The 15,791-nt window shown below is 35.4% G+C and overlaps 1 long non-coding RNA gene across 1 annotated transcript in view; it reads right to left on the bottom strand.

The window, feature by feature from the left end:
- LOC128598763 (uncharacterized) overlaps positions 1-15,791 on the bottom strand; it is a 110,412-nt gene that overhangs the window by 93,671 nt on the left and 950 nt on the right. Inside the window, exon 2 of the long non-coding RNA XR_008383700.1 lies at positions 15,406-15,569. This is a non-coding gene — a long non-coding RNA (uncharacterized LOC128598763). The remainder of the gene's footprint in view (positions 1-15,405; positions 15,570-15,791) is intronic.

Genomic DNA, 15,791 nt, shown 5'->3' with positions numbered 1-15,791 from the left:
TCTTTTTGTGTACCTGTTTGATGTCCCTGTAGAACACTGGGTCCTAAAATGCATGTGTTTATTAAAAAACTGCCAGATTGTTTTCTTAAAAACTGACTTTTACATTCTCATTAGCAATATATGAGCATTTTAGTTGCTCTGTATGTTTTTCAACAGTTTCCACAAACCCCACGTGGTAATTTCCAGGTAACATCTTACCTGAGTACAGAACATCTGTTATAATTAATGAACCAGTACTGATACAATGGCCATATTTTTTCTCATTTCTTTAGTCTTTACCTTAGCTGTCCTTTTCAGCATTCCACCCAGGAAGCATCATTACATCTGCCATGCCTCAGGCTCCTCTTCACTGTGACAATTCCTCATGTTTCCATAGTTTTTGACCACCCTCACATGGCTGTGTCATGGTGCCCAGATATTTAATAAAACATTATTTTAGATGATTCTGTGAGTACATGTTTGGATTAAATTAACACTTGAATCAGTAGACTGAGTAAAGCTGAGTGCCCTCCAAAAATGTAACTGGACTTCATCACTTGAAGGCCTTGAATACAGCAATTCTTTTTTTTTTTTTTTTTGTAGAGACAGACTCTCACTTTATCGCCCTAGGTAGAGTGCCATGATGTCACAGGACTCACAGCAACCTCTAGCTCTTGGGCTTACGCGATTCTCTTGCTTCAGTCTCCAGAGCAGCTGGGACTACAGGCGCCCGCCACAACGCCCAGCTATTTTTTGCTTGCAGTTTGGCAGGAGCTGGGTTTGAACCCGCCACCCTCGGTATATGGGGCTGGCGCCCTATCACTGAGCCACAGGCGCCGCCCGAATGCAGCAATTCTTTCTTCTCCTTTACAGCAAGAAGAATTCTTCCAGCAGATAGCCTTTGAACTTGAACTGCAACACTGGTTGTTTCTAGGTTTTGAGCTTCACTGCCTTTGGACTGGAATTGCAATTTTTTCCTGAGGCTCTGTCCTGCCAGCCCCCTTCAGATTTTGGACTCGGCCAGCCTCCATAATCATGAATGCAGTCCTTAAAATAAATCATATTCTCTCTCTCTCTCTCTCCACACACATACATCTACACACACACACACACACACACACACACACACACATATTCTACTAGTTCTGTTTCTTTGGGGAAACCTGACTAATTTACTGGGGCACTGAGATTATAGGTTTTTAGGGAGGAAGATTCTGAAATTAAAATGCCGTTCTCACCACCTTATCTATCAACAAGACTTATTAATATTGATGTTAACCTTTGTCATCTGGCTGAGGTAGTATGGGTCAGGTTTCTCAACTGCAGTTATTATTTTTACCCCTTTCCACAATATGCTCTTTGGAAGAAAATCACCATATTCTCCCCACACTTAAAATGTGGGGAGTTATAATTAGCCTCTAATTTTGTTTTCTGATAATGTATTTATAAAATTTTTATTTCAGGGCTATGCTGTTTCATAGAATGAATTGGGATATGTTCCATCCTCTATTTCCAAAAGATTTATTTATTTACACCAGCGGTGCATCTTACAAGGGTATATGTGAAACTTGGTAAACGGTCTGTGAAGCTAGTGAATGATGCCCCATGAATATATCAATGTACACAGCTATGATTTAATAAAAAAAAAAGAAAAAAAATTGGTTTTATTTTTCATTTAAAAATATAATTTGATATAATTCATTGGTAAAGCCACCTGAGATTTTTCTTTGTGAGAAGATTATAATGACAAACTCAATATCCTTATAATAGATACAGGGTGACAGAAATTTTTCAATTCCTTGTCCACTTCATAAATTACAACTTTCAAAGAATTCATTCATTTTATTTAAGTTAATCAATTAACAAAAGGAAGTGCATGTCAATGTTGAAATTATTGACACTGGGGCCAGATAAGTCTTTGTTAGGAGAGAATAGTGTGTCTTATAGAATGCTTAGCAACATCCTTAGCCTATATCCACAAGATGCTAGTGTTACCGCTCCCTTCTGGTTATGGCAACCAAACCAACCCAGATATTGCCAAATATCCCCTGTGAGAAAAATTGTCCTCACTTAAGAACCACTTTCATAAAGTTATTCATAACAGCTCCTTACGGCCTTTAATATGTCTGTAATGATATATCCTCTTTTATAAATGATATCGGTAATTTGGATATCTTTCCTTATTTAGTTTAGCAGTATTTTTAAAAAACTGACTTTTAACTTTCTCTATTTTTACTTCATTAATTTGTGCTTTTATAGTTATTATTTCCTTTTTTCCTTGTATGTTGGTTTTGTCTTCTCTTTAGATACTTAATGTAGAAGCTTAGCTAGTTCACTGCACACTATTCCTCTAGTCATTAACATGTTATAAATTTCAACTCTATTGATATTATAGCGACAAATTTTCATACACTGTTTACTCATTATAGATTTGAAAAAATTTCTTAATATACATGTGATTTCTATGACTCATGAGTAATTCAGAAGGGAATTATTTGATTTGTTTATATTTTAGCATTTTCTAGATTTTTGTTATTGATTTCTATTTATGGTAAATAGAATATATAATTCTGATACTTGACATTCATTAAAACTTTATATAATTTCAAAATATTAAGAGAATAGAAATTTTTTGGTTAAATGGATAACTTTCTCAATGTTTAAGTCAAGGCTAAAGTGGGCCCATCACCTGAGTAATGTTCATGGGAACTGCTAGGTAAATTTTTAAACCCCCCTTTCCCTCCGCCTCCATTTTGATTTCTAATGACTTACTTCTCTCTGGGCCTATGTGTGCCCATCCATTAGTTGCAAATTATTAGAGAGTACATGTAATGTTTGTTTTTCCATTCTTCCATCATGGCCTCCAATTCCATCCATATTGCAGCAAAAAAATTTAATTCATTTATTTGTGTGTCTTGAGTAGTATCACATGGTGTATATATATATGTATACACACACACGTATGTATACATACCATACTTTGTTAATGCACTCAAGAATTGATAGTCACCTGGTTTGATTGTATATCTTGGAATCGTGAATTATGCTTTAATGAACATTCCAGTGTAGATGTCTTTTTGACAAAAGGATTTCAATTCCTTTGGATGAATACCAGTTGTCACGTTGTTGGATCAAATGGTAGGTATACTTTTAGTTCTTTGAGAAATCTCCATACTATATTCCATAGAGATTGTACTAATATCAAGTCCCATCTACAGTGCATAAGTGTTTTTTTCTCTCTGCATCCATGTCATAATTTCTTATTTTGGAACTTGTCAATAATGTCATTCTGCCAGGGGTGAGATAACTATGGTTTTAATTTGCATTTCCCTGATGATTAGTGGCATTGTATATTTTTTCATATGTTTGTTGGTCATTTGTCTATGTTCATTTCAAAAGCTTCTGTTCATGTTTTTCACCTTTTCAATAGGATTCTTTGTTTCATTCTTGTTGATTTGTATGAGTTCTTTCAAGGTTATGGATATTAGCCCTTTAAAGGATGTATAGTTTATGAACACATTTCCCCATTCTGTAGGTTTTCCATTTGCTCTATTAATGATTTACATTACTGTTCAGAAACATTTTAATTTAATCAAGTCCCACTTATTTATTTTTGTTTTTGCTGTAATTGACTTTTGGGTCTTAGTCATAAATTATTTGCTTAGGCCAATATCTAGAGGAGTTTTTCTAGATTTTTGATAGCTTCATGCTTAAATCTTTTATCTATTATGATTTAGTTTTTATGTGTAGTGAGAGATAGAGATCCTGTTTCCTTCTTCTGTATGTGGCTATCCAATTTTCCCAGCCCATTTATTGAATAGGCCTTCCTTTCACCAGCACATGCTATTGTCTACTTTGACAAAGATTCATTGGTTCTAGGTAGATGGCCTTATATCTGGGATTGCTGCTCTATTTCATTAGAATACATCACTGTTTTTATACCCATACTTCTTGCTTTGGTTGCTATATCTTTGTAGTATACTTTGAAGTCTGGGATAATACCTCCAGATTTGTTCATTGTATTTAATATTGCTTTGGTTATTCAGGCTTTTTTTGGGTCTTAACCAAACCATGGAATTATTCTTTCTAGATCTGTAAAATATGAGACTATGTTGTTTATAGGGATTGAGTTAAACCTGTAAGTCCCTTTGGCAGTGTGGACATTTTAACAATGTTGATTCTACTATCCATGAGCATGATAACTGTTTCTATTTGTTTGTAGTAGTATCTTTTATTAGTGTTTCATAGTTCTCCTTGTAGAGATCTTTTACCTCTTTGTTTAGTACATTCCTAAATATTTTATTTTCTTTACAACTATTATAAATGGTATTGAGTCTCTGATTTGACTCTGAGCTTGATTCTTATTGGTATATAGAAATGCTACTGATTTGTGTACATGAATTTTTTAGCCTGAAACTTTGCTGAATTTATCAATTTTATGAATCTTTTTTGGAATATTTGGGATTTTCTAGATACAAGCAAAAAGCTATTAATTGACCTCCTGTTTCCCAATGTGGATACTTTTCCTTTGTTTCTCTTGTTGATTGCTGTGGCTAGGACTTTCACCACTATGATGAAGAGAAGTGGTGAAGTGGTGACAATGAGAATCTTTGTTTTGTCCCAGTCTTTTTTTTTTTTTATTATTAAATCATAAACACATAGATCATGTATACGTTAATGCATTTATAGGGTACAATGTGCTGATTTCATATACAATTTTTGGAATGCTTACATTGCACTGGTTAATATATCCCTCACCTCATTTACTTAATTATTGTGTTAAGACATTTATACTCTATACTTAATAGATCCGACATGTACCCTTGCATTATGCACTATAGGTGTGATCCCACCATTCACCCTCCCTTGATCTGACCTCCTGCCTCACCTCCCATCCCCCCCTCCTGCCTCCTTCATCTTGGGCCATAGTTGTGATCTATTCTTCATATGAAAGTGTAAGTGATTGGAAACTGGTTTCATAATAGTACTGAGTACATTGGAAAACTCATAGGCTTAAGGCCTTCATCAAAACAACAGAATGATCACAAATTAAGAACCTAATATCACAACCATAGGGACCAGAAAAGCAAGAGTAAACCAAGCCCAAAGTCGATAGAAGAAAAAAAAGAACAAAGGCAAGAGCAGAACTAAATGAGATGGGAAACAAACAAACAAAAAAAAAACCCCTAAAATAACAAGGATTCATAAAATAAAAAAGGATTCATGAAATAAAAAAGTTTGTTATTTAAAAAGATAAACAAAGTTGGGCAGCGCCTGTGGCTCAGTGAGTAGGGCACCGGCCCCATATGCCAAGGGTGGTGGGTTCAAACCCGGCCCGGAAATAGCCGGGCGTTGTGGCGGGCGCCTGTAGTCCCAGCTGCTCGGGAGGCTGAGGCAAGAGAATCACATAAGCCCAAGAGCTGGAGGTTGCTGTGAGCCGTGTGACGCTAGGGCACTCTACCGAGGGCGGTAAAGTGAGACTGTCTCTACAAAAAAAAAAAAGATAAACAAAGTTGATAGGCCTCTTGGTAAATTAACCAGATACAGAAAAGTTAAGGACCCAAATCAACTCAATCAGAAATGAAAAAGATATATCACAACTGATACAACAGAAATACACAATATTACCATGAATAAAAACTCTCTACGCACATAAACAAGAAAATATAGAAGAAATAGACAAATTGCTGGAAATGCACAATCTCCCAAGACTCAATCAGGAAAAAATACTATTAGAACTCCTAACAGACCAATAATAAGCAGCAAAATTGAAGCAGTAATAAAAAATATCCCAACCCCCCCCCAAAAAAAAAAAAAAAACCCACACTAGACAGATTCAGAACAGAAGTCTTTTAAACCTGAAAAGAACAGCTGGTCCCTAAATTGCAGAAATTATTCTATGACATTGAGAAGGAGGGAAATCAGTCTACAAAGCAGGTGTCACCTTGAGACTTTTTTATGTGCCAGTGTATGATTGGTCTATTTTGCTAAGTGTTTGTTTTACCATTGACAAGGATTTATACTTTTTAGTTTATGGATATCATATTCTATTATCTCAATCGTGTCATACAGTAGCAAGTGTTATTCATATCTTCTATATTTTCCATAATTTTCTTTTGTCCTGTCAGTTAATTTTGTAGATTTGATTATCTCCCCCCAATTTGATTCTGTCAAATAGCACTTCATGTTTTAGAATTGTTATATTTTCCTAAAGAACGAAGACTTTTATCATTATGAATATGTATGTGTATTTCTGGTGGTCTTGAGGTATTTTTTATACTACCGATAAGGTAAACCCATCTTTCTCATGCTTGTTGTTTTCATGATCCATTTCCCCCATTCTTTAACTTATTTTTAACCTGTTAAAAGTCATTTTCAAATAATAAATTACTACTTAAAATATATATGAGAACCCTGCAACACTATAATTCTATTTACATTCTCTCCTATACAATGTGGCTTTGTTAGCATATATTTTAATTCTACATCTGTATAAACCCATATTACATTATTATTGCATTCACTTTAGTAAAAAGCATTTTAAATATAGATGCAGCTATTAGTAGACAGGGATGTGGTATGTACAATACTTATAAAATAAAGACAATAAATTATTTCCATACATTTGTTTATCAGAGCGTCTATCTGGTATCATTTCACATTAGACTGAAGAGCTTTTTGAAGTTCTTCTAGAGATATTCTGGACATAAATTTGCTAAGCTTCTATCTAAAAATAGCCTTATTGGGCGGTGCCTGTCGCTCAGTCGGTAAGGCGCCGGCCCCATATACCAAGGATGGCGGATTCAAACCTGGCCCCGGCCAAACTGCAACCAAAAAATAGCCGGGCGTTGTGGCGGGCGCCTGTAGTCCCAGCTACTTGGGAGGCTGAGGCAAGAGAATCGCTTAGCCCAGGAGTTGGAGGTTGCTGTGAGCTGTGTGAGGCCATGGCACTCTACCGAGGGCCATAAAGTGAGACTCTGTCTCTACCAAAAAAAAAATAAAATAAAATAAAAATAGCCTTATTATGTCAATATTTAAGGGGTTTTGTTGCTAGATACAGAATTTTAATTGAGAATTTTATATTCTTAGAACATTTTAAAAAGCCATTCCATTTTCTATGATTCCCATTGTTTCTGATATAGAAATTAGTAGTCATTTTTTATTATTATACCCCAGGATAGTATAACTTTTCTTTAGTTTTAAGGGTTTTTTTTTTTTTTGCTATACTTTCCTCAACCTGATTTTCTTTGAATTTATGTGGAGTTTCTTTGTTGGTGATTTTGTTTATTTTTGTTTTTTAGTATTTGCTAAGCTTCTTGAATATATGGATCGATATCTTTAGTCAGTTTTGAAGGTTTCTGTTTTTTTCATATAATTCTTCTGTCTTCTTTCTTTTTATGCTTTGAATCTCAAGTACTTGAATGCTAATGATTTTATATTATCCTACAGACATTACTCTTTTCTATTTGTCCCTGTTTTTGCTCTCTGTATATTAGCTTGTATGATTTCTATTGACCTGACTCAAGTTTGCAGATTTCTTCCTGTGCTGTTTCCAATTTGCTGATAATTCTATCAAGTGGACTTTTCATGTGTAATATTTTATTTAATTTCTAATATTTCAATTTTTAAACAGTTCCCATTTAATAAAGTACCCTGTTTATTCAACCATATTTTCCACTTTTTCTATAGATCCTGCAACATATTTATTATCGTGATTTAAAAATATGTCAGTTAATACAAATCTGGGCCAGTTCTGTGTATGCGGCTATTACATTTCCTGTCATGACATGACTCACATTTTCTTATTCTTTCACGTCTCATAATTTTTATTGTATGCTAGACATTGTATCAAAAAGAACAGTCAATATTAAGAACCTTAAAATCTATCTTGCCGGCTCAGCGCCTGTGGCTCAAGCAGCTAAGGTGCCAGCCACATACACCTGAGCTGGCAGGTTCGAATCCAGCCTGGGCCCACCAAACAACAATCACGGTTGCAACCAAAAAATAGCAGGGCATTGTGGCGGGCGCCTGTAGTCCCAGCTACTTGGAAGGTGGAGGCAAAAGAATCGCTTGAGCCCAGGAATTGGAGGTTGCTGTGAGCTGTGATGCCATAGCACTCTACCCAGGGCAACAGCTGGAGGCTCTGTCTCAAAAAAAAAATCTATCTTGCCACTTTTTCTACCAGTCTTCTTATTTAGAATGCTGAGTCAGTAAAATCTTTAGATTTTCTGAGACTGGGTTTTGTTCAAGATTTAATTAGATCCAGTTCACCATCTCTTTCTACTTCATAGCTATATCACTAAACTATCTAATATTTCTTAGCTCAGAAGCCCCATTTCCACTATGTCCATGGGTTTTTCTCCAGTCCTGCCTGACCTTCAATGCTTCAGTAGAATGGTATCCACACTTCAGAGAGTTGCTGCAGTTTACTGGATAAAGGACTAGACTCTGCAAAGAAATTTTTCTCAGCAATACTGCTCTACAAAGTTTCCTTAGCACACTCTCTTTGAGCACTTAGTGAAGGCCTTTGGGAAAGAATTAGAAGGTGTGTACAGACTCACTCTATGACTCAAGTGCATGAGATTACAATCTATCATTCCAGCCTACACATAGCCATTAAATATTTGGCTGGGCTCCCTTTGCCCCACTTATGGTGCATCCTTCCTTTCCCACCTGGTTTATTTTGTTGTTATCCTTTTGAAACAGAGTCTCATCCTGGTTGAAGTGCTATGGCATCATTGCAGCTCACTGCCACCTCAAACTCTTGGGCTCAAGCAATCCTCTTGCCTCAGCCTCCTCAGTAGCTGGGACTATAGGCGCCTGCCACAATGCCTGGCTAGTTTTTCCATTTTTTCTATTTTAGACAACTATTTTGAATTGCATAGACTTTTGGACACTGTGTATTTATCTTTTCTGTTTTCTGGGCCCAGATCACTATTCTCTTCTGGTCTCTCAGCCACAATTTATTAATTTTCAGCAATGATTCCAGAGTGAACTTTTTGAAATGTAAATATGACCACAGTTATTAGCATTAAGTCATAAATCTTTAATTTACCACATAGGATGCTTTATGACTAATTTTCTTTCAGGTTTTCAGTCTAATTTCATTTGCTATTTTGCCTTCACATACAGACTATGCTCCAGTCATACTGATGTGAATAGTGAAATATACAATACTCTGCCATGGCCCAGGGCCTGCACATATGCTCTTTTCTTGCCAGCAAATTCACTTCTCTGACTTTATGATGCTCAAAAAAAAAGAAATAGAAAATGTTTTTCTTAATCAATAAGCCTGATTCATATGCTTATTTCTCTATGCATCTTATGTAAATCCTTACCACAGCACACATCACATTATGCTGTGATTGCTGATTTATCCAACTCTCATCTCCAGTAGACTTTAAACAATGTTGATGAATCAAATTTCATCAAAATTAAGAACTGCTCTTTGAAAGGCACAGTTAGGAGAACGAAAGGACAGTCAAGGGCTGGTAAAAATATTTGCGTATCCCACATGTCTGATACAAGCTAATATCTAGAATATATGTATATAAAGAACTCATATAATTCAGTAAAAAGGAAATAAAAGCAATTAAAAATAGGAAAAATTTTCACTTTGTGAGAGTGAGGCAGGAGGATCACTTGAGGCCAGGAGTTTGAGACCAGCCTAATGCAGTGAGACCCTGTCACTACAAAAAATTTAAAAATTAGCCAGGTGTAGTGACACATTCTATAACCCTAGCCACTTGAGAGGCTAAGCAAAGAAGATCACTTGAGCTGGGAGCTGGAGGATGCAGTGAGCTGTGACTGTGCCACTCCATTCTAGTCTGGATTCCAGAGCAAACCCCCCCCTCAAAATGGGGGGGGCGCTACTTAAAAGATGCTTATCATCATTAACATTACATTAAGTAAATGTAAATGAAAACCACAATAAGAAACCACTACCTGGGCGGTGCCTGTGGCTTAAAAGAGTAGGGCGCTGGCCCCATATGCTGGAGGTGGTGGGTTCAAACCCAGCCCCGGTCAAAAACTGCAAAAAAAAAAGAAAAAAATCACTACCTATTAATTGGCTAAAATTAGAAAGAATAACCACACCAAGTGTTGGTAAGGTATGGGTCAATGGAAACTCGGAAACTCTGCTTATAACAATGTAAAAATGATTACAACAAAACTGTGAGAAATAGTTTGGCAGTCTCTTAAAACTTTAGACATAAACCTACCATATGATTCAGCCATTCTACTCCTACGTACATTCTCCAAGAAATGAAAGCAATATGTCTTTAAAAAGATTTGTACATTAATGTTTATAACAGCTGTGCCAAAAAGTGGAAACAACCCAATGTTCAACAAGAGGTGAATGGATAAACATGTTGTGGTATACAAGTACATTATTAGAAAATACTACACAGCAATAAAGAGATGGGCTATTGGTTCTTGTACAACTTGGATGAATCTCAAAGTAAGCACACTGAATGAAAGAATTCAGACAAAGAAGAGTACATAATGCTGAACTCCATTAGTACATAATTCTAGAAGAGCCAAGCTATTACATCATGACAGAGGCATGTCAGTCGTGGAGAGGCAAAAGTTCAGGGTTATTAAGAAACACAAGAATACTTTTGTGCGGGTGAATATGTTCATTATTTTGATCATTGCTATGGTTTCACAAGTATATTAGTATGTTAAGCTTGTTAAATAGCAAACTTTCAGTTTCTTATGCATACCCAATTCCAATCTCAGATTTAATATCCAAAGACAAAGAACAATTTCATTTAATTACAGGCTCTAAATCAATTTTTTTAAAACATTGTTTTGAGCTCAGGGGATTCTAGGTATGGAAGTGATGAGATTTCTATATATAGGAGCTTTTTTGAGACTTACGCTTTAAAATTGTAATTAATTAATGAATTAATAAAATTTATTTGTATATTTAAAAGATTATTCATGTTATTAAGGTATTCACTTTTTTAAAATGGCTATCTATATAATGCTGAATCCATTTAAACCTCTCCCTACCCCTCCTCACATTGGTGGTTACTGAGGCAACTTTGATGAAACCCTGTAAGAATCAAGAATGTCCAACCTTTATCCAATTTCACAAATAAATACTCTTTTAAATATTATACTGCACTTTAAATAATGATAACACTTTTTTGAGAGGACATGAAAAAACTGCCAAAAAGAGGAAGATGAATTCTAGTTTCTGAAAAGATATGTGGGATTAATTAGTGTTAAGATGCCATGGGCAAATCCTATCTCTCTATCTATAATTCATAATGGTTTCCAAAACCACATTTGAAAAGGAAGAAAAATAATTACTAGCAAACATAACATCATTGTCATAATAATTGAAGTCTAAATACAGCTATCTTTATCTATTGGGATTTTACAATCAATTTCCTTGCCATTAATCCTTAGTTAGCTATTTTATAGCCAGGGTTCTTAATTTGGATCTCATAAACAACTTCACAGGAATCTGTGAAACTTTTTTTTTTTTGGCATGGCTATTCATATTTTTTAGGAAAGACAATCCCAGATCATATTTTAACTTATTAAATTTTTGTGACCTAAAAAGTTAATAACACTGCTCTGGAATATATTAGAATGAACTCTCATTTGATATATCCTATTATCTCTGAAAGAAAAACTCATGGTAATATCATATCTGAAGTATTAGGCTCAGACTTGAAAACAAAAAGAATAGTAATATCCTTAAGCCATTGGGAAAGAACATGTGGAAATATCTATGAGCATATTTGTTTAAGATCCTTTTTCTCCAAGAAGCTTAAAAATTATTCTTGTTGGCTTTATCATTCTCTTCTATAAAAGTTTATAGCAATTCTATTCTTTTCAGTCCTTAATATGAAGTTTAAAAGTTAATTTTAAATTGTTAATATATATCTGTCAGTGGTCATGTAGTTTACCTTTTTTCCCCCCAGACAAAATCCACTTTCCCTAATTAATTACAGATATTCATACAACAGCTGAGGCTTTGCAATTCAAAATGTCTGAGTTCATATTTTGCCATTTACTAGCTTTTTTTTGCTATGGGCAAGTTATAGTACATTCAATCTTCTACTGGAAAAAAGATATGGAATAATAATAGAACCTAACCCATAGTGGTTCTATAAAAATTAAATGATATGATATAAACCACTTTTCCCAATGCCTGGCACAATAAAATCATTCAGCAAACTTTATCAAACTCTTAAATTTACTTTCACTAGAAATCATGATGACAACAATCACATAAGTGATGAAATGAACTTAAAGCCACAAGTTTTAAATTTATGTTTGGAAAAGGGGATTTTAACACATGGGGAATGAGGATTAGCCTCATGTAGTTGTCAAACAATATGGATGAGATTGAGGAAGTATAGACGATCCTACCTAAAAAGCAGAATTCAGAGACAGAAATAAGCAAGAAGTTCAGAGAGACAAGCTACATGCAGAATTTAACAAAGGCCTAACCTTTTAAAAAGGAGTTGTGATGTGTCAATAAAACCAGGCGTTTACTGCCAGGTCAGTTAGTTACAGGAAATGGTAGTTTTGCTATGTGTGTGGACAACTATCCCTGAAATCCAGCCAGAAAAACCTCAATCCTTTAAATCCTGGGTTTCCTATATTGTCTGAAAGTGGAAGGAGGTGGGCCGAAAGGGACTTACATATTAACACTCAACAAATTGCAAAGCTCAGAAAAATTAAGACAGCAAAATCATTATAAATTACTTGCCTACTTATAATTTTAAACATCACATTTCCAATAAAGTAATTTCTGCAACATGGCTTGACTGCCATCAGGATTTGGGTGATTTACTATCAAAGGAGATTAAAGAGAGAAATGGAATGAGAGACGAGACTTTTCAAGATTTAATTTAACATGGAGAAATCTCTTAGCTTCAGCATCTGTGCTGAATGCAACCACAAATCATTACGAAGAATGGTCTACTCAAAGTTATCCTGGATGGTTAAAATCATTGCCTCTATATCTAAAGTGATACGGTGCAGTAAGGAGAAAAGGACACCTCCATAAAGAGATGGGTTAAGGACAGAGTTTCCTTCACCCAGCACTGGTCAATTAAGCAAGATTAAACAAACAAGTCCTTGGGATCAAACAATTTTTTGAAAAAGAATGATTCCTCACAACAATGGGAAATTGTGGTTAAGGGACTTTCCTCTGCACAAAACATAAGCACTCACAGAAGTCAATTAAGCAAGATTAAACAAACAAGTCCTTGGAATCAAACAATTTTTAAAAAAGAGTAATTCATCACAACAATGGGAAATTGTAGTTAAGGGACTTCCTCTGCACTAAGCATAAGCACTCACATGGGGTGACTGAAAGTAACCTTTTTGGTGGCCATATCATTTTAACCTCATCTACCCACAGTGGGTTTTCGAGAGGATTAAGGGAAGCTGTGATGCAAGGAGCAGTCTCTACCCCAGAAGATATAACCCACCCATCCATTGAAAAATAAAAAGAGCCAACCTCATATTCCACAGGGTCGTCTCCACTCACAGACAGACCTATCCCTTCTCCAGGACATACTTTCATTTTGCAACGTAAAACTGCTTGTGTGAATCGTGGGTCTGTGACTTGCTAATTGTTCTATCTACTATTCCTCTGGCTATGATTCTTCAGGTTGGAGGTTAAGAACAGTCATTGCCCTAATAGTAGAACATAGACTAGTACTGGACTCAGAACTGAAGAAATCATTGTTAATCAGATAATTAGAAGCTTTTCAGGAATTCTTCCTTTCAATTTTTTTTTTTTTACTAATAAAAAATCAGGATATAGGAAAAAATGCACTAATCATTTAGCATCTATTTTTAAAATACTTCCGTGTTATAGGGACAACAAACATGGCTTACTAACATTTAATATTTACTGAGTGCCCCGCAAGTATAAGCTCCCAGCTACAACCCTTTGAGGTAGGAATTATCTTTATTATATAGCTAATAAAAATTAGGGATAAAGAATATTAAGTGTTTCGCTCACTGTTACACAGACTTTGTATATTCCTTGCCCATCCTCAGGCAATCTCACTTCTAAGGCTGTGATCCTAACCATGCCACTAAATTCCTTCTTACAACGATATTCTCAAATAAAGAGTCACTACCATATCAATTCCAAGGACTGTGCTATACCAATATGGCTTAAATGAAGTAAGGGTAATTGAGAGAATACTGGCTAAATTCTTTCTTAAGAAGTATTTTAAGAAACATTTGCTAATTCAAGAATATATATATATGTGTGTATATATATATATAAAATAAAGAAAAAACAGTTCACTGTTTATATAAATATAAAAAGAAAACTGTTTATATTTTATTTATTTCCATTTCAAGGCAGATATATAATAATTTATTTCATTATGTTCTCAATGCAAATATATTTTACATCCTGTTGTAACACTTCATATCTTGTCCATTAGATATTGATTTTATTTAACATTATATTATCACTCCCCATGCAACAAAGCATCTGTATGGCATGATTTTAGTGACTTTGTAAAAACTCATTAAATGGCTATGATACCAGAATTTCGCTCTTCCGTAGATCCTTCTTGGTGTCGGGGAAGAATGAACCCACAGACCACAGATCAGTGGTAAGTCAAGAAGTTAGAAAGTTAGAAATTAGAAAGGGATACAGAAAAGCACCAGAGCTTCTGGAAGGGGGAAAGAACTGAAGAACTCCCTTGGGAGTCTCCACTGGGCTCTTTTATCTAGGGTTCTTAGGTCTTAAGAACTACAAGTGGTCAGTAGTTGGTAGATGGAAAAACAGCCCTTCAAAGTTAGTGAGTGCATTAACAAATGAATGAATGTAGTTCCTCCTCCACTAGGGTGAGGTTATCATTTCTTTTACAGTCTTTGTCCCTGAAAAGGGATTAGGGTGTGTGCTCCTATCCAAGGTGGAACCACTCAAAAAACCGTCACAGGCTGTTTTGTTCATGATCTTCAGAACCCAGAGGGTGTATCCCAAAAAGGCAGTCTGCTTGTGCCTGGAAATGGAGGTCTGACTTCTGAGCTCACCTGGGCCTAGACAATGGGGGCTGCCTGTCTAGCCCTGAGTGACAGAATCCTGTATCAGCTATGAGAAGAGACCCCAGCTTAAATCTACACAAGTAGACTGTTAGAATAAATTTATGAATTTTTTTCTCCTATGACTCTTTATTTCAAACAATGTTAATGGAGGGGTATCCCTGGCCAACCCTTTGGAAAATCTCGGCTAAATAGAAGTGGCTGAAAATGATTTAATCAATTTCCCATTATTAGACATTTTGTTTATTTAAATGGACACACATTGTGTATAAGCCCACACAATCTTTTTAGAGTTCTCATTAGGTTTAGCATCAATTTCAAAAAGTGAAATTGTTGGGCTACATGATGAGACCATTTTTAACAATATTGATACACATTGCCTACCTTCTAGAAAATTTAAGAGTTTTTATCTTCAACAACTGTGTGAGAAGGCTCACTAACACGTGGATATGTACATTGATCATTTTAAACATTAAACTGTATACTGTTTTGATATGCAATTCTTACTCTTACATTTCTTCATACTCCATTGGCCAAACGCGCTGATCCTGTTAGAAGAGAGAAATAAATTACCATCCCCTCCTTCTTTAGTTACTATGTTATTGGGGTCTATAATTACGACTACCGAGTTAAACTCTCCAAAGGCAGCGTCTAGGACGCTCCCGATAGTTACTAGAGCATCTGGTGGAACCCTCAAAATAACTCCATATTGCTATTCTTATTTTCTAAGTGAAACAACCCAGGCTATCAGATGATAAGGGAAGGGTTGC

Source organism: Nycticebus coucang, chromosome 11 (assembly GCF_027406575.1).
Source record: "Nycticebus coucang isolate mNycCou1 chromosome 11, mNycCou1.pri, whole genome shotgun sequence".
Taxonomy (NCBI): Eukaryota; Metazoa; Chordata; class Mammalia; order Primates; family Lorisidae; genus Nycticebus; species Nycticebus coucang.
The sequence above is the reverse complement of the archived record's forward strand: the minus strand, read 5'-3'. Positions and strand labels throughout refer to the sequence as shown.